General features: G+C 43.5%; 1 pseudogene; it reads right to left on the bottom strand.

Moving 5' to 3' along the window:
• Nucleotides 1-19: 19 nt before the first annotated feature.
• On the bottom strand, nt 20-15,636 carry LOC117556317 (annotated as a pseudogene).
• Between the last annotated feature and the right edge of the window lie 2,882 nt (nt 15,637-18,518).

The raw sequence follows: 18,518 nt of genomic DNA, 5'->3' as shown, positions 1-18,518 counted from the left end.
TCCAATCTGACAAGAAGGACACACTTCACTTGTTTTTTATTTAAATAGGTTAATTTCCATAGTGTTTTTCACATTTACACTGTACACATGATGCACTTAAGGCTGTAAGCACAACCATCTAAATTAGGGATGTCATTATTCTACATGGTAAATCAGTAAACTTAGATTCATTAGAAATCTAAAAAAAACATAGAAAATTCATACAAGGATGAGAAGTAACAGACTGTATGCAGAGGAAACGTCATCATTCTTTATGCAACATGTTTCAACCAATCCATAGTGCTACAAATTCCTGGAAGAAATTGCACGAAGCTAAATCAAAAAACATTATCATGTAAGTCTTATTTCTGTAATAGTAATTTTTCTCTCACAGTGAAAATGTCTCATCTGAGTCTTTTTATTCTTTAAGAAAACCATTAGAATCAAACAAGGGCACTGCCGGTGTCTGCAAACTCACATTAATGAGAATTCCTTTCTAACAAGTCAAGAATGTTCGATTATTTTACATCAAATATACTACATTTGCTGTGTTATAATATTAGATCCTTGTCCATTCCTATTCCATCCATTTTAGAGATAGAAAAAAAAACACTCTTCTCAAGGAAATCAAGTCACAATAATAGTGCAAGAATATTCTATTAGAAAGTCCATGCATTGTGTATTTACTCAAAAATGAGCCTTGTGCATACGTCAGTAACCATACAACTGAAGCTGCTACATGGGAGAGGGACAATGGCTTGAATGCTAAAGAAACCTCAGTCAGCCTCTTTCAAAACATCATGTGACAAAGTGATCTGTAGGGACAAATACGCTTAAAATTGAACATTTCTTACTATTGGGGCATACATCCATCCATATTGCTGCGTCAATAGAATTCTGGCAGCACAAATGAATAATGAATTATGATTGTAAACATCTGGTTGTGTTGGTCCCTCAGTAGCAAAGGAAATATTTGTTATGGAGACACCAGGATGAGAAAGCAATTAACCAGAAACACCAACTTCTGTATAGGCATTATTGGAAACATAGAAAATCTCTATTTGATGTATGAACGGTTGGAGCTGGCTCAGGGGATGTGATGACATTAAAAAAAACTAATTGCAATAATTCATAACAAATTCATTATTATGATTAAGTGTGGATCGATCCATTAAGATGCATTGTGCAATCAATAACCTAAAACAACCTTCAGTTTTTTTAAAACCTCACAAGGCAAGATGAGTCAAATACATACACTCAAAGAAGAAAAAATGCGACTAACACCTATTACATATATGTATAGATCAATATACAGAATGTAGTAGCTTACTGGTTTGTGACTGTAGAAGCACCTTCCGTTTATATTCAAGATTCATCTCCAGTGATTACATAAAATAATGAGAAGTAACATACATAATTATGTTTTAACACAGGGTGTGCACACAATGGCATTTGGACAGTGTCAAGGAGTTGGAAGATGAGGTTTAGCTCTTATCATCCAATGATAAAAGAACGTATAAAAAATATATATTTGCTTTAAATGAAAAGCTTGACTTAGGCAACACTCAACTATAACATGCAATATATTCACACCAGCATCATTATTCTTCATACTTTTTTTCTTCTCTTCCAGGAAGGAGTTTTTTTATAAAAATACACCAAATGTCGTGTGAAAATGCGCTCACATTAAGCTTTTAAATAGGTATTGTACTAGGGCTGAACAAGTCTTACCACAACCTCTATAGCAAGGCTTGGTTTGCACTTTGAGAAACATTAGAAACAGAAATGCCACTGAGACAAGGTTATCAGTGAGAGGCAGCAGGTTTATGTGTAATTCTGCGGTGTGTTTTAGCACACACACGCTGTGGTCTGGTTATGCTGCTGGAGAATTGGTGAGACAATAGCCGCGTTCACACCAAGTACTTTGCCGTACTTAGTTCCCAGCACTTAGTTTCCCTATGGAACTAAGAGCCGATCGCGTTCACACCGGAATAAGTTCCCTGAGGGAAGATTACGCAAATGAGCCGCTGACGTCACTTCGTCTTCTTCTGCTTTGGGTTTACTGGCAGGCCGCAAACCACTTCACGATGTATACTGCCACCCGAAGTCCCCGGAGTTGGGGACTGGCTTCAGTAGAAGCTGCTGGGACTCCCAGCAGCTTCTACTGAAACCTTCCGAGTAAATCGCCAGAACGCCGACACCTCCTCATCTCCTCCGCTCCCATGTTTTCTTTTGTGTTGCCATAAGTTAGTCTCTCTGCATTTGTGCGCCGGGCGAATGCTAATGCTAATAATGCTAATGCAAGGATAACAAAATGGCGGCTCTACAAAACATTTCAGAGTTTTACGGGGCGTGGTTTTCAATCGCCCAGTCAATCAGAACTGTGCTACTTTTTTTCCCCAGGAAAGTACCAGCTCTCAACAGGCGCTAAAAATGGGGTGAAAAGTTCCCGGCACTTAGTTTTTTTTTTGGTGTGAACGCGACATCATGGGTACTAACGGAACTAAACGCGAAAAGTACGGGTGAAAACTACTCGGTGTGAACGCGGCTATGAGGCGCATTCACACCGCAGTACTTTTCCCACAAAGGTTCATGAGAACTTAGTTCATGAGAAGTCTTTAGTTCTCATGAACACTAGTGCTGTAGCGACGCGTCGACGCGACGCGTCGACTTCAAAATATTGTCGACGACATATTTCCGCGTCGACGCGTCGCTACACACACGTGGGTCACCCAAAGCAACAAGCAGTTTGCAATCGCACTTCAAACACAATGGAGACTGAAACGGCTACCACCTCCTCCTCACAGGATTGCGCACGAAGCCCCCAAACGAAAACATCTCGCCCTAGGTCTTCAAAAGCATGGGAATATTTTAAAGTTAGTCCAAAACGCAAAGACATTTATATCTCACTGAGACTGCTGCATAGCCTAGCAGAAGCAGCAGCTAGCTGTGGTGGCTACCATTAGCAGCTAGCATTTGCTCTCCGATTTTTACATAAAAATGGAATTATGGATTATAAATTCAATCATTTTTTTATACATAGACGTTAAAAACCTATGGATTAACCGATTCAGCCGCGTTTTTTCTCATTTGAATGCCATTGAACACGTCTTTTGATCAGATTGACAGCTACGGTGGTGAGACGATCTCCCTAGAAACTCTGTGAAGGTACGTGTTGTGATGACTGTATTTGCTTCCCCTGTCGCGAGTCCGGATCACTCAGTGATGATACTATATACCTACATAATCTGTGGAGTCTCAGCTTTAATCGGATATATTGTATGTGCAGCTACGATAAGTAATAAGGGTACTTTTATCTTGAGTTCTGTGCCAATGTCCGTTAGCATTTTTCGCTCAGGGGTCATTTAGAGACTTGTGTTTTGTTTTGGTAAACATGGTTTGTATCGTCAATTAGCTGAGATTATTTCCGTTAATCTGGTATAACACATTAATAGGTTCTTAAATATTAAGATCCCCTGAGACACAGTATCGTGAAAAAAATTTGTTTTACATTACGTTTTTTATGAATTGAACAACAGAAAAATAATCGTTAGATTAGTCGACTAATCGATCAAATAATCGCCCGATTAATCGTTTTCAAAATAATCGTTTCCCCCCAGCACTAATGAACACAGATCGTGTTCACACTGGAATAAGGTCTTTTTGGTGTGAACGCGACATTTCGGAACTATATCGGAACTAAAGTGGGAAAAAGTACTGCGGTGTGAACGCGGCTATTACTGGACTCTTTCTGTTTTTTCTCTGCATTGTGCTGCACCAAAGGCAGCCTTTTGGCAGTCCTGCGCCGGGCCTTCTTAGCCGACGGGCTTGATGATGATGATCGTTGAAGAAATCTTTTTCTGTTGAGGGTCCTGCCGCCAACTGTCCTGTCAGTGGGACTGGGAACCTCAGAACTACTTTTTGGACAGAGTGGATTGAGGGTGCTTGGGCCCGACACATTCATGAGATACAGGCTGTTGCTTCCTGAGAGTCCGTCCTGTCGCTCCAAAGTAGGGAGGAGCTCACACATGGCAGAGGGAGTGTCTTCCTCTAGAGGTCGCTGCAGGGTAAAAATAACAGTAATGATTACCTACATAGCTCATAAATGTGGATAATTCACCTTCTTACTTTTGATTAATCCCCGACAAAAAAATTGCAGTGACATGAGCTGACTGAGGTGTATTATTACCCGAGACCCTTTGTACACTTACTCATGATAATGTGTTTAAAACTCGTAATTACATTTTGACAGCGTTTCAGTGATTTATCTTGCCAATAAAGTGGTGCAAGAATGAGTCCTAAAACCGTGAATAATCATTGATTCCAGTTCCCTTGGTTGGTTTGATGCCAAAATATATAAGGCCTGTGGTTTAAACAAGCTTAAAATATGTTTACGTTTTGCTCAAAAAATAAAAATGATCCTTGTTCCACTCTATAATGTCTCAATATCACACACTGTGCTATGAAAACGTTTCGGGTTCTTTGTCATCAATGTTTTAATTCGGGATAATTTATTTATCACAAAAATGTAAAACCCTGCTTACTTGAAGGAGAGGAGTGCCAGCGCGGGACATGGAGGTGGGAGGACACTGGGATACCTTGGCCAGGTCAAGCAGCACCTCCTCATGGTGCAGCGTGTCTTGGGAGCTCCCGGGGTCCTGCAGGGTGATCACGATTGCGCTGGTGTTGTCAGCACGCAGCATGCGTTGACGCCATCGCAGCAGAGCATGGCTGACCAGCTGCCGGGCACTGGATACACCACACGGTGCCTGCCGCATGGAAGATGTTGTTACACATACAGTCTTCTATGAGATAAACATTACTCAAACATCATTAAATGGCCTTCTGATTATGTTCTCTTTCCATTGGCTACAACATTTTAGGAAGTTAGTCTAGGAAGCCATCCATCAATGATGTTGCAAAATTATATCAGATTAAGAGCATCCTAATCTTTACACAAACAAGTCCTATTTTTCACCAGGACCGGACAGTTAACACTGGGAAAAGTAAAGGAGGTGGTGTGTGCGTCATGATTAATAATAACTGGTGCTCAGATGTGAGGATTATTTCTTTCGGACTGTTCCGCTCATTTAGAGCACCTCATGATCACATGCCGGGCTTTTCACCTGCCGAGAGAATTTACATCTGTTGTGATTACAGCAGTATATTCCGCCGCTAGTCGACAACAACACAGCACTCGATCAGCTGTTTGGGTTTATCGACAAGACCGAGACTTCACGGCCAGGGGCGGCGTTCGTTGTGGATTTCAACACCGCTAACATGAAGAAGGTCCTGCCGAAGTACTACCAACACTTCAGCTGCCCGACGCGCGGGGAAACATACTGGACCGTGTTTATTCCCCTTCTCAACATGGATATAAAGCTCTCCCTCGCCCTCCCTTCAGCAAATCAGACCACATCTCACTGCTGCTGCTGCCTGCTTACAAGCAGAAACTTAAAAGGGACAGACCGGTAACAAGGACACTACAGCGATGGAGTGAGGAGTCAGATTCAGCACTGCAGGATTGCTTTGCATCTACGGAGTGGAGTGTGTTTGAGGACAACAACATCAACACACACACGGTCATCTGCTACATTGGGAAATGCATCGATGACGTGGTACCGAAGGTTTTTGTACGAGCATTCCCGAATCAAAAGCCCTGGATAAACGGCAAGGTGCGTGGCAAACTGAAAGTGCGCACTATCGCGCACAGAGCTGGAGATTTGGAGGAGTTCAGGAAAGCTAGGTATGAACTCCGGAGAGCTATCAGCATTTTGAGCCTGTATCCCTCTCTTCTCTCTCGGATGTAGTCAAGCACCTGCGGCTGACAAACTGCACCTCAGACAGCATTCCCTCTCGCCTTCTCAGAGATGTTTTCGAATCAGTTGGAGCAAGTGTTTTATTGCTTGTAAACACCTCTATTAGCTCAGGATGTGTCCCAGCTGCCTTCAAACATGCCGTGGTGCAGCCACTACTTAAGAAAAATCTCGACCCCTCCATTCTCGCAAATTTTAGGCCCATCTCCCAGCTACCTTTTTTATCTAAAGCCCTGGAGCGAGTAGTCTATGTCCAGCTACAGTCATTCTTAACCACGCATGGGATCCACGAAAAGTTTCAGCCTGGCTTCAAACCTATGCACAGCACTGAAACAGCCCTTTTAAGAGTTTTTAATGATCTGCTCCTAGCCGCCAACTCCGGTAGCCCAGCTGTCCTGGTGCTGTTAGACCTGACAGCTGCCTTTGACACGGTGGACCATAGGGTTATTAATGCCTTTGTTACCTCGAGACTGGATTACTGCAACGCTCTGTATGTGGGTATGGACCAGGCCTCAATTAGACGCCTGCAGCTAGTTCAGAACGCAGCAGCACGTCTTCTCACTGGCCATAAAAAGCGTGACCACATCACCCCAATTCTGGCCTCATTGCACTGGTCGGCCTTAAGGTCGGCTGATCAGTTGCTGTTGATAGTGCCCAAGACCAGGCTCAAAACCTGAGGGCACCGAGCATTCGCAGCAGCGGGCCCTAGGCTCTGGAACACTCGGCCCCTCCATAGGCGCATTCACACCGCAGTACTTTTCCCACAAAGGTTCATGAGAACTCTTTAGTTCTCATGAACTAAGTACAGATCGCGTTCACACCGGAATAAGTCCCTGGGGGTGGATTAGGCAAATGAAGCCGCTGACGTCACTTCTTCTTCTTCTGCTTTGGGTTTACTGGCAGGCCGCAAACCACTTCACAGCGTATACTGCCGCCAAAAAGTCCCCGGATTTGGGGAAGGCTTCCGAGTAAATCGCCAGAACGCCGACACCTCCTCATCTCCACCGCTCCCATGTTTTATTTTGTGTTGCCATAAGTTAGTCTCTCTGCGTTTCTGCGCTGGGCTAATGCTAATGCTAATAATGCTAATGCGAGGATAATAAAATGGCGGCTTCACAAAACTTTTTGGGAGTTTTACGGGGCGTGGTTTGCAATCCGCCCAGCCAATCAGACATAGGAACCTTTTTCTCCCACCAAAGTCCCTGCTCTCTAGCAGGGACGGAAAAGGGGGTGAAAAGGTTCTCATGAACTAATTTTTGTTCCGGCTCTTTTTGGTGTGAACGCAACATTTCGGAACTATATCGGAACTAAAGTGGGAAAAGTACTGCGGTGTGAACGCGCCTTATGTGAGGTCGGCCCAGACCTTAGGGTTTTTTAAATCAACACTAAAGACTCACTTCTTCTCTCTGGCCTTCTAGACTTTTCTTATCAAGCTCCACTTTTGTGGAATCAGCTTCCAGTTTGTGTTCGGGCGGCCGACAGCCTATCCGTTTTAAGAGTACGCTTACGACCTTCCTTTTTGACAAAACGTATAGTTGATAAAATAATCTAATAAGAGTGCATTGACGTAGACACACTGTGCCTCTTCACCTACATTTTGGTTCTTGCGCTTTCACTTAAATCCTAAAAACTTGGAACTTATATTTAAAACTAAGGTTATTACTACTACTCATTCTTCTAAATCTTTTCTCTCTCTACTTCTCATACTCTCTACTCCTGTAATCAATTTTTTCTATTTTCTCTTTATCCAAAACCTTTTCCCTCTCTGACCTCTCAAGGTTTTATTAGAGGGTGACAGGTTTGCATAGTGGCTTATTCCAGCCGGGGAGTGTTATGACCGTATTCACAGCTTACCTCCTTACCTCTCATCAATTCCAACTAAGGCTCCAGCGGGGACCTTGCTCCCTGCGTGTGCCTCTCCACCTATGTTTCTTACTCTCTTACTTGCTACCCTTTTCCCTCAACCTATCCTGAGGGAGTGCTTGTTCTTCCGTCTGTCTGTGTCTGTGTATTCTCATATTCCGATTAACCCAGCAAGGCAAGGCAAGTTTATTTATATAGCACTTTTCAATACAAGGCCATTCAAAGTGCTTTACAAAAAATGAAAGACATTAAGAAAATGGCATTTAAAATCAGTCATTAAAAAGAAAAGCTAATAAAAGAAACATTAAAAGAAAAAATACATGGATAAAAGTTACAGTGCAGTCTAAGATATGAATAGTTCAATTAAACAAATGTTCTTGTTTTGTGTCTATATCTACGCCGGGATCCGGAGTCGAGGCTGATCCTCTTGCTGTGGTCCTGTGCCCTGGATCCTCTATCCTGAGTTCTGGATTAAGTCGTGGACTTCGGGTCGTGGCTGGGCCTGTCTCTGCGGTCCTGCCTGGGTCTCGTCATGCTGCTTCCCTGATGGCTTCCACAGGATTGTTTTTGACATCTTCGTGGATTCATCTTCTTATTATAGACACATGCATTTCCAAACATTCGGTCTACCTACGCTGTACAATGTATTATCTCTTCGATTTACACACGGCATCTATTGCACGTCTGACTGTCCTGGGAGAGGGATCCCTCCTCTGTTGCTCTCCCTGAGGTTTCTCCCATGTTCCCCTTAAACTGTGGGTTTTTCTCCGGAAGTTTTTCCTTGTACGATGTGAGGGTCTAAGGACAGAGGGTGTCGTTTTCTCATACTGATATTCTGCACAAACTGTGCTGTTGTATTTGCTGTAAAGTGTCTTTACTGTAGGGTATTTATTATTATTACATGTACAGCACTTTGGCTCGACCAAAAATCGTTTAAAAATGTGCTATATAAATAAAACTTGATTTGATTTGAGTGCAAAAAGACAGCACAAAGAGAAGGTGGAATCTGACTTGAAAAGGCTGTAACACCCGGAACATGTGGGCGGGACTAAGAACAATAACAAACTATAGAGGAGCAGCGGGGGGTGCAGCGGGAGTGTCTGCATGCGCATCTCTCCCAGATGAGCTGAACAGTTTTTTTGCTCGCTTCGAGAGCAGCCAGACGGGGGGTGCAGAGAAGGATCAGGAGCCCTGCCCTTTTGTTTTAAACAAGGCAGATGTGTGTAAATCCTTTAAAAGGGTCAACCCACACAAGGCTCCTGGACCTGATGGCATCCCATGGCATCCGTGTTCTCAGGGTGTGTGCAGTTCAGCTGGCAGTGGTGTTCACAGACATCTTCAACAGGTCCCTGCTGCAGTCTGTAGTCCCCACATGCTTCAAACACTCCACCATCGTTCCTGTCCCCAAAAAAACAATAATCACCAGCCTCAATGACTACCGCCCAGTGGCACTCACCTCCATCATGATGAAGTGCTTTGAGCGGTTAGTCAAAACCTTCATCACCTCCTCCCTCCCTGACTCTCTGGACCCCCTGCAGTTTGCCTAAACAGGTCCACAGACGACGCCATAGCCCTCACCATCCACACTGCCCTCTCACACCTGGACCAGAGGAACACATATGTGAGAATGTTGTTCATTGATTACAGCTCAGCCTTCAATACTCCATACATCCTCCATCCTGATCCTCAACACCGGAGCCCCTCAAGGCTGCGTGCTCAGCCCTCTCCTCTACTCCCTGTTCACTCACGACTGCGTGGTCATACACAGCTCCAACACCATTGTGATGTTTGCTGACGACACAACCGTCATCGGCCAGATCACCGACGGCGACGAGACGGCGTACAGAGAGGAGGTCGAAGACCTGACATCTTGGTGCCAAGATAACAACCTCCATCTCAACGTCAGCAAAACCAAGAAGCTGATTGTGGATTACAGGAAGCAGCAGAGAGAGGGACACATCGCCATCAATGGGACTACGGTGGAGAGAGTCAGCAGCTTCAGGTTCCTCGGTGTCCACATCACTGAGGACCTGACATGGACTCTTCACACCACCACCATCACCAAAAAAGCTCGACAGCGGCTCTTCTTCCTCCGCAGGCTGAGGAGGTTCAACATGGACTCCAGGATACTCTGCAACTTCTACAGGTGCACCATAGAGAGCATCCTGACTGGCTGCATCACGGCCTGGTACGGCAGCTGCACCGCCCTCAATCGTAAGGCTTTACAAAGGGTGGTGAAAACTGCACAGAACATCACCAGGACGGAGCTGCCATCCATGGAGGACCTTTACTCCCAGCGGCTCAGGAAGAAATCCCTCAGGATTATAAAAGACCCCAATCACGCCAGCCACAAACTGTTCTGTCTGCTGCCGTCTGGCAGACGGTACCGCAGCATCCGGACTAAAACCATCAGATTCAGGGACAGTTTCATACCACAGACAATAAGACTGCTAAACACCTGAACTATTGAAACAACATCCATAATATTCATCTGGCTGCTACTTAGAAATTATTTATCTATTTACCTAATATATCATATTCCAATAACTTGCATACAGACTCTTATTTCACTTTCTTTTTTTTTATTTCTTTTTGTATTTACTATTTACTTGCACTATATTTTGCTGTTTATATGTGTTTTGTGTTGCAATGTTGGAGAAGCCTGTGACCTAAGATTTTCATCGGCATAACTACATTGTAGCTGTGTTCGTATGACTAAATAAAGAACCTTGAACCTTGCTATTGTAGCTCTCCACTCACCGTTGCCTCGTTGTTCTGACACATGGAGATGGCGTCTTGAGGTGGCACCATGTTCCACAGACCGTCGCTGCCCAGGATGATGTAGCGGTGTTTTTTGGGGTCAAGGATCATCACACTAGTGTCCGGCTCTGGTGAAACCACAAATTCCCCGCTGTAGAAGTCATAGCTCCACAGATCACCTGTTACAGAAAAGGAAACTTAGCTGAAAGCACCACTGGACCTAACCCTCAGTCCATGGGGACTGGCTTGCTTATCTATACATCCTCTATAAACGTCTTATTGAAAAGAGCAAGTGTCGGTGTCAAATTGTAGAGCATTTCAACAACTGTATGATGGAAAGCTTTAAAACATTTTGTAAGAATGCAAATAAATGAGAAATCATTAATAAAATAGCATTTTTTTTCTCTGGCACAAGTTATCAGTCCCCAATTTCCTCATTGAATTCTTCCTTTTAAATACATTAAAGATCAACTGTTATTGTCCATTGGGGGTTCAAAACCTCTAGCTCTCTAGCTCATTATTATAAACACGACTTATAGTGCTGATAGTTTGTAACTTTTCTATAACATGACCCAAAAAATGCATTCATTCAGGCCACCGAAATAGGGGCTTGTTATTTTCCTACCTAAAGCACGGGCTACTGCCAAGAATGGGATATTGTCGATGACGGTGCTCCTACGCACTGGGCCGTTGTGGCTCAGCCTCGGCCTTTTCCAGACAACCCGGTTCACTCCAGATTTCTTGATAACACTGAAAGCAGATGGAGGAGGGAGGAGAAGAAGAGGTAAGCTGCCACATTTGAGGTATTCAAACATTTCAGAAAGCATCTTTAGACATTATTGCAAAGCTGCAATTACATGGATTAGACTAAGCTAACATCAAATAAGGCACACAGAGATAAATATAATGAATTATAATGTATATAAATATGTCCTTCCTACCTACCGAGCAAGTCAAAGAAAAGAAAAGCTCAACCCTGATAGCCCTGATATTTTGCATTAAATGTAAGCAAAACATTTTTGTTATAAAGCCATCCAGGGACCTATCATACAAAAACATCTTATCAGTAGACATGTCACAGACAGTATAAAGGACCTTATTTCTTGAGACAGATAACATGATTTTATCTGCTATTGTGCAAAAAATAAGCTTTCTTTCGCCTCTTTGTTGTGGATTGGACAGGGTTGGTGGGGGTTGTGAGAATAAACAAACTGTTACTAGACAAGCGTGTGTCTGGTCAAAGAAATATAGTTACATTTACTCAGAATTTCAACCATATGCTATGTTGTGTATTAACTTTACAGCCAATTAGCAACAAGATTTTAAGAATGTTATTGTTTTGTGTTCTGTGCAATTACATGCTTGAAAATAAGTTTACGAATGCAAGAAGTACACTACATAAGAGACACTATATATATATATATATACCATTACAACAGACGTTTGTGTGCGTGTGTATTTGTGTGTATCAGGACTTTGGTTAGAAGAAGAAGAATTGGAGGGATAAAACCCTCTTTAATGGTCACACACGCAGAGCACACAGCATTACATTACATTACATGTCACTTGTTAGACGCTTTTATCCAAAGCGACTTACATACTCAATACTGTGGGCAATCCCCAATTTGGGGTGAAGTGTCTTGCCCAGGGACACAACGACATGCTGACTGCAGTGGGGTTTGAACCTGTGACCTCCTAATCCGAATACCAACTCACAACCCACTGCACCACACACCTCACAGAGTGAAATGTGTCCTCTGCTTTAAACCCATCCTAGTACCAGGAGTCTAGTACTAGGAGCAGTGGGCAGCTATTGTACAGCACCCGGGGAGCAATGGGAGTGAGGGGGGGTGTCCGGTGCCTTGCTCAAGGGCACCACGGCAGGGCAGGAGGTGAAATGGGACCTCTCCCAGTAGCAGTCCACAGTCCATATTTAGGTCTGGTCAGCTCTCAGCCATAAGGTTTCAAATAGATACACATCAAAATCCTGAGTGTCATCACACATTGTAGAAAAATGTGTGTGTGGGTGTGTGTGTGTGTGTGTGTGTGTGTGTGTGTGTGTGTGTGTGTGGTGTGTGTGTGTGTGTGTGTGTGTGTATGTATGTATGTATGTATGTATGTATGTATGTATGTATCAGGGTTTCCGTTAGCCGGTAATTACCGGTTTTTAGCTGGTAACATTTATTAAAAACCGGTAAATTCAAAACCTGCCGGTCAAAATGTCTGGTAATAATTAGGGAGGCTCCGATAGATCGGCCGCCGGTCATTATCGGCCGATATTCACTCTTAATAGTTTGATCGGTGCTCTCTATAAAGGCCGATCAGGAGAGCTGGATCTGATCGATATGGACATAAACGCGAGTGAAGTATAACCGGACACGCGAGAGAGATCAGATCAGCTGCTGAGTCAGACAGAGACAAGCAGCTCTGCATGATCACCTGAAGCCCCGCCCTCTGTTTAGCGAGTTGCAGGAGAAACTGACGGGCTGTCAGGAGAGAGAGGGAGGGAGAGGGGGAAAAGAGAGCATCCGTTTCTCCCGTGTTATTATTCAAAGTTAATGTAAACTTTTGAATAATGTACTTCATCTACTACAAGTAGTTTGTTTGAATGTAATAATTATGTTGTTTGTTGTTTGTGGAATCATTTATTGGAAAATGAATCTGAATTTTTCGATCTGTAACGATTATAAACTGAAGCAATATAAAAACGAGCCCCATTAACTGAGTTTTAAACATCAGCATATCCGCTCATAGTCCGGTAATTACCTGCTAACGGAAACTCTGCTACACAACTCTTATTATTATTATTGAAATATGATCGGTAAGTTTCAAATTTGTCCGATAAAATTAATTCTGCCCGGACATTTGACCGGCGAGAAAAAATCCTAGCGGAAACCCTGGTATGTATGTATGTATGTATGTATGTATGTATGTATGTATGTATGTATGTGTGTGTGTGTGTGTGTGTGTGTGTGTGTGTGTGTGTGTTGGACATGTTGCATGACCATCCATAACAGCATAAGTGCTGTTATATGTGACTTTATCATTACACATGTAACAGGGCTTTGCCTTTATTGGAGCTCTAAAATGACTATAGGAGCTTTTGCACGCATAACGATTTGACTGTAGTGCTTCTAACATAAGTTTGTGCAGCACAAATAGACTTGTTTTGAAACCCAAAAACCCAAACCCAAAAAGCAGCAATGCAAGTACATACAGAGCAGGCACTGCGCTAGTTTTAAAATAATGAAGAGACAGGATGTGTTGTGGGTTAAGTCTTACCTTCCTCCCAGACCTTCAATACGCTCCCTCTCTCTTGGTAGTTCAGGTTTGTGGTCTTGTGTGACTTCCACAGCTCTGATGAATGGGACTGAGGGGTCATCCTGGACCCCTAAAACCACTGCTGAATCCCCAACATGGGCCACATACATGCGGTTCCCTCGGATGACCACGACGCTGGCTGTGGTGCCCGATGTGCTGGGAAGGCCTGTGAGCGTCTTTGGCCATTCAGCTGGGAAGATTAAATGTAGAACATTGTTGTTAATTGTGACCTTTACTGCAAATAAACGGCTCACTTCTTATTTCCCTGGGTTACACTGCACCACAAATAACAGCACAGCATTTTTTGTATTTATCTACTGCTAATCTCTATCATTGAGTGTTTGATTAATTGGCCTGATGACAACATTGAAGTATGTCGTGGAGCAAGTATTTCCGATGTAATCAGTGTTACTGACAAGCACACCTTATTTGACCAGCTGTTGAACAGCTGACATGCCCAGGCATATCCAGGGAGACAGCCTGTGTCTCTATGTTATAGCACACACTGGCTAATTTACGATTCAATAAGTTATGTAATAGGTAATAATGAAACATTTAACCGTAACAAAATATAGCTATAACAGCACACGTTTTTCAATCCTAAAAAACAATAGAATATTGCTTGACTACTTTACTAACTTGTGAACAGACTTCTGAATTCGTACCATAGACTGTATAAAGATTCGTACATGGGGCAGGTTTTGTCTCTGAACCCGGTGGCCAATGCTAACTTTGTTAGCTGTTGTGCTTTTGGTTGCTCAACTCAGTGCCGTATACAGCGCTGGCTCAACTGTTAAACCAATTAATAATATTTATTTAAAAAGCAAAATAAACTAAGGCTAAACGTAGTTGCAATTGGTCTAGGTCAGCCTATTTTATTTATTTTTTAAAGACAATCAAAGACTTGACTGAGCCCATTGAGTCTCCTTGTTCGGCTTTCGTAGGGGCAAGCTCAACGAAGAAGTAGCCATAAAACTTTCTGATGTGCTAACGTTAGGCCACAGTCCTGTTGTGAGGTTTGTGATGTGCATGCTACTCAAACAGAGGGAGAGGAACATAACAATGGACGGTATTGAAAGTTGATAACGTTATTTGACTACACAGTACAGTGTTATTACACTTACGTAGTTTTTTCCACATAGCATGGTGACAAGCTACGAATCCTTTGCGTAATGCAGAGCAGACCTCCTGGTCACAGTCGGACCAGAAGCCCCGCTGTCTCTTCAGGGACTCCCAAAGATAGTCCCGTGCAAACTGCGCTGCCTCGCGGCCTCCATGCCCATCGAACACCGCGAAGAATGCCACGGAGCGGCGGGACGGACCAGAGGGGCTCTGCTCAGCCCGCGGCGGGCTTTGACCTCCTGGTAAAGATGTTTCCAATAACACACATTGGTCTGTCGTATGCACAGTTTCACACGTTGCATCTGAAACCGATGGGGGGGGTGTCTGGTTCATCAGTCCGGTGCTGATGCGTGTCCTTAGCCGGAGAACTGACCATAAAGTCTCCCCCATTGATGTCTTCTGCCTCTCCCGGGCTCTGTTCGTCTTCTCCCGGCTTGGGCTCTACTATGACCTCGGTCACATCTTCCATGTATTTCCTGCCTCCTTGGTCGGTAAAAACACTCACTCGCATCAATAACCCGTTTTCCATCTTTAGATAAGTCGGTTTCCAATTTCCCGGTACTGTTTACATGTAAAATACTAAGAGAGTGTAGTTTATTGCAGCTATGCGTCCTGCCTTTGTTTATATCCGAGAGTAGTAGGCATGCTCATAGGGCCCTTCTCACTTCGGTTAAATGGATTCCTTGCGTCCCTCACTTGCGTCGTTTCCCTGCGACTAGTCCCTCCCACCAGGGAAGTATGGAGAGATGCAAGGAAACCACGAGAAGCAGGGAAATTAGTTTTAAGAGCAATGGGACGTCCTTTCCTCCGGAGCGTCACGTGAAGCGACGTCCGTTTGTGATGACGCTGCACAGCTGATCGTCTGACAGCAGCCAGCTCTGTCCCGTCCCTGGGCCCTTCTCACTTCGGTTAAATGGAATCCTTGTTTCCCTCACTTGCGTCGTTTCCCTGTGACTAGTCCCTCCCACCAGGGAAGCATGGAGAGGCGCAAGGAAACCACGAGAAGCAGGGAAATGAGTTTTAAGAGCAATGGGACGTCCTTTCCTCCGGAGCGTCACGTGAAGCGACGTCCGTTTGTGATGACGCTGCACAGCTGATCGTCTGACAGCAGCCAGCTCTGTCCCGTCCCTGGGCCCTTCTCACTTCGGTTAAATGGAATCCTTGTTTCCCTCACTTGCGTCGTTTCCCTGTGACTAGTCCCTCCCACCAGGGAAGCATGGAGAGGCGCAAGGAAACCACGAGAAGCAGGGAAATGAGTTTTAAGAGCAATGGGACGTCCTTTCCTCCGGAGCGTCACGTGAAGCGACGTCCGTTTGTGATGACGCTGCACAGCTGATCGTCTGACAGCAGCTCTGTCCCCGTTATTTCCACACACACCCCCGCCTCTGTTAGTAGCCTACACATTTACTGACACAAACATTTGTATGACTGACTGAATGGAAATGACAATAAATGAAAATGTAAAACGAAAAAAGCGATCATGAAAATGTTTCCAAAAAATGAATAAAAAGATTTTTTACCACTTTGTTGTTCAGATATATCACATATTTGTAACTAAATGATACATTAATTTAAACAAAACATGGTATAGACTGAGAAGTGACTCCCGTGAGGTTCATGTATTTTCTTCACTCAGCTGGGAAACTGCTCTCATGTCAAGAAGCATCAGATCAGTGCATGCGCTGCATCGTCCAATCAGTGAGCGATACACAGTAAGGGGGCGGCGCGAGTGTCTGAGGATTTAATCGGAGGATGGTCTGGTGCAGAGCCATATAATAGAAGAGTTACGACAACGGAAGTCCAAAAACGGTTATCGTCACGTGGTTCATGTAGACGAGGATCGTTCCCCGGAAGTTCATGGCGGGCAATGTGAATGCATTGATAACAGGAGATAGAACTACGATTTTTGGTAATTATTAGTGAATAAAGGTTTTGATTTGCAATATGTATACAACAAATCGATATGTGTATGTATTTACATCAATATGTTTTAAAAAATCAAATAGAATTTGCTAATATTAAGTGATAATATTAGGATTAGTGTGAACAACTAGTTTACATGTTAGGCTAACAGTGCCTTGGTTAAAGAGCCTATTGCTGTTTATTTATAGCTTTGAATTCTTTAAAACCAATATTATCTTCTTAAACTTGTATGGTAGTCAGGAGCATCACTTTCTAATGTTTATTGATATATTTAGAGGGAGGGGATCTAAAGTAATGCTTTAAAACTCAGATTAGATTAATGTCTACCATTTTCTTAAACTCATGGTAGTTTCAGTAATCCCATGGTAATTGAGGACACAAGTTATCTAAATGACTAATGTCATCTTTATGGCTTTCAGAAAGGACAGGACACCGACAGGTGACTATCAAAGGACTAGCAGCAGCAGCATGATGATGATGATGTTAAATGTGTTGTTTTAGGAACATCCATTGCAAATACATGGAATTCAATAAACATTGAATAGCATATCATGCAGTTTGTCTGTGCCTTTTCCTCCGTGTTGTCCTGGTTTGCTGTGCTGCCTCCCAGTCGCCACCATGGTTTGCTGTGCTGCCTGGGGATGCTCCAATCGCTCAGAGAAAGGAGTACGAATGTACGGCTTCCCCACTGACACAGAGCGGAGGAAGCAGGAGCAATTTCACGACCAACAGCAATAAAATATGTGATTTATATACAAACACTGCATTTGCACTTTTTCACAAAACGAAAACCACACCATTGGGAAAGCTTAATGTTTTGTTTAATACAAAAAACAGGGAAAGGCTTGAAAAACACTGAGAGTTGAGACTCAGGGTGCAGGGTGAGGGTCTCAGTGCAGGTATTCAGGCTCCATTGAATCCCCCTCTGGTTCTTGTGCTGAAAGAGGGATAAACAGACAGGAGAAAGGGTTATACACACCTATATAGCACACCTATTGGATGGGAAATTGCCTTGGGGAGATAAGGTGTGGTCTTTGTTCCCAACTGAAGTTATGGAACTTTATTATTTGTGAGTTTAACAAAGTATGACAAATGGCATCAGTAACAGATGTGATATGAATTTCTATAAAGTGGTCTCACATTCTTGGTCATATTGTATATACAGTACGTAATGAGTATAACATGTCCAGTAAGTATAAAGTGTTTCCTAATACTGTGTATTCAACCACTATGGAATATGTATGTGGGCAGACAAAACTGAGTTGTTCTGTGTGTGAAATAACCTCAAGTCACTCCGCAGGCACATTTTGATGCAGACCAGTTTGTCAAGACAAAAAAGGGCAAGACTAGGCTGAGAGCAGAGGCTATACCCACCATCTTCGTGCATCGCCCTGTGGTCAAAAAGAGAAGGGCCCCTGCACCACGATTCACCCCGGGACCTGTATCTACAAAGCCCATAGCTCATGATCACAGCGATAGTGTGAAAGGTGACACAGGTATAATAAGTATGAACTCTTAGTAACAAAAGTAATATTTCTTATTTTTAAGTGGTATAATATTTTAAATGTTCAAACATTTACAGTGCCATGTCTTCTACTTACATTAGTCTCAAAGATTGAGGGAAGAAGGGATGAGGAGACTGAGAGAAAGGAAAGTGAGGGTGAAGAAAGAGAGGACATGGCTAGTGAGGAGAGACAGGGAGGGCGGACACCACCCACTCAGCCAGCAGCCAGT

The sequence above is a fragment of the Gymnodraco acuticeps genome, unplaced genomic scaffold (genome assembly GCF_902827175.1).
Source record: "Gymnodraco acuticeps unplaced genomic scaffold, fGymAcu1.1, whole genome shotgun sequence".
Lineage (NCBI taxonomy): Eukaryota > Metazoa > Chordata > Actinopteri > Perciformes > Bathydraconidae > Gymnodraco > Gymnodraco acuticeps.
The sequence above is the reverse complement of the archived record's forward strand: the minus strand, read 5'-3'. Positions and strand labels throughout refer to the sequence as shown.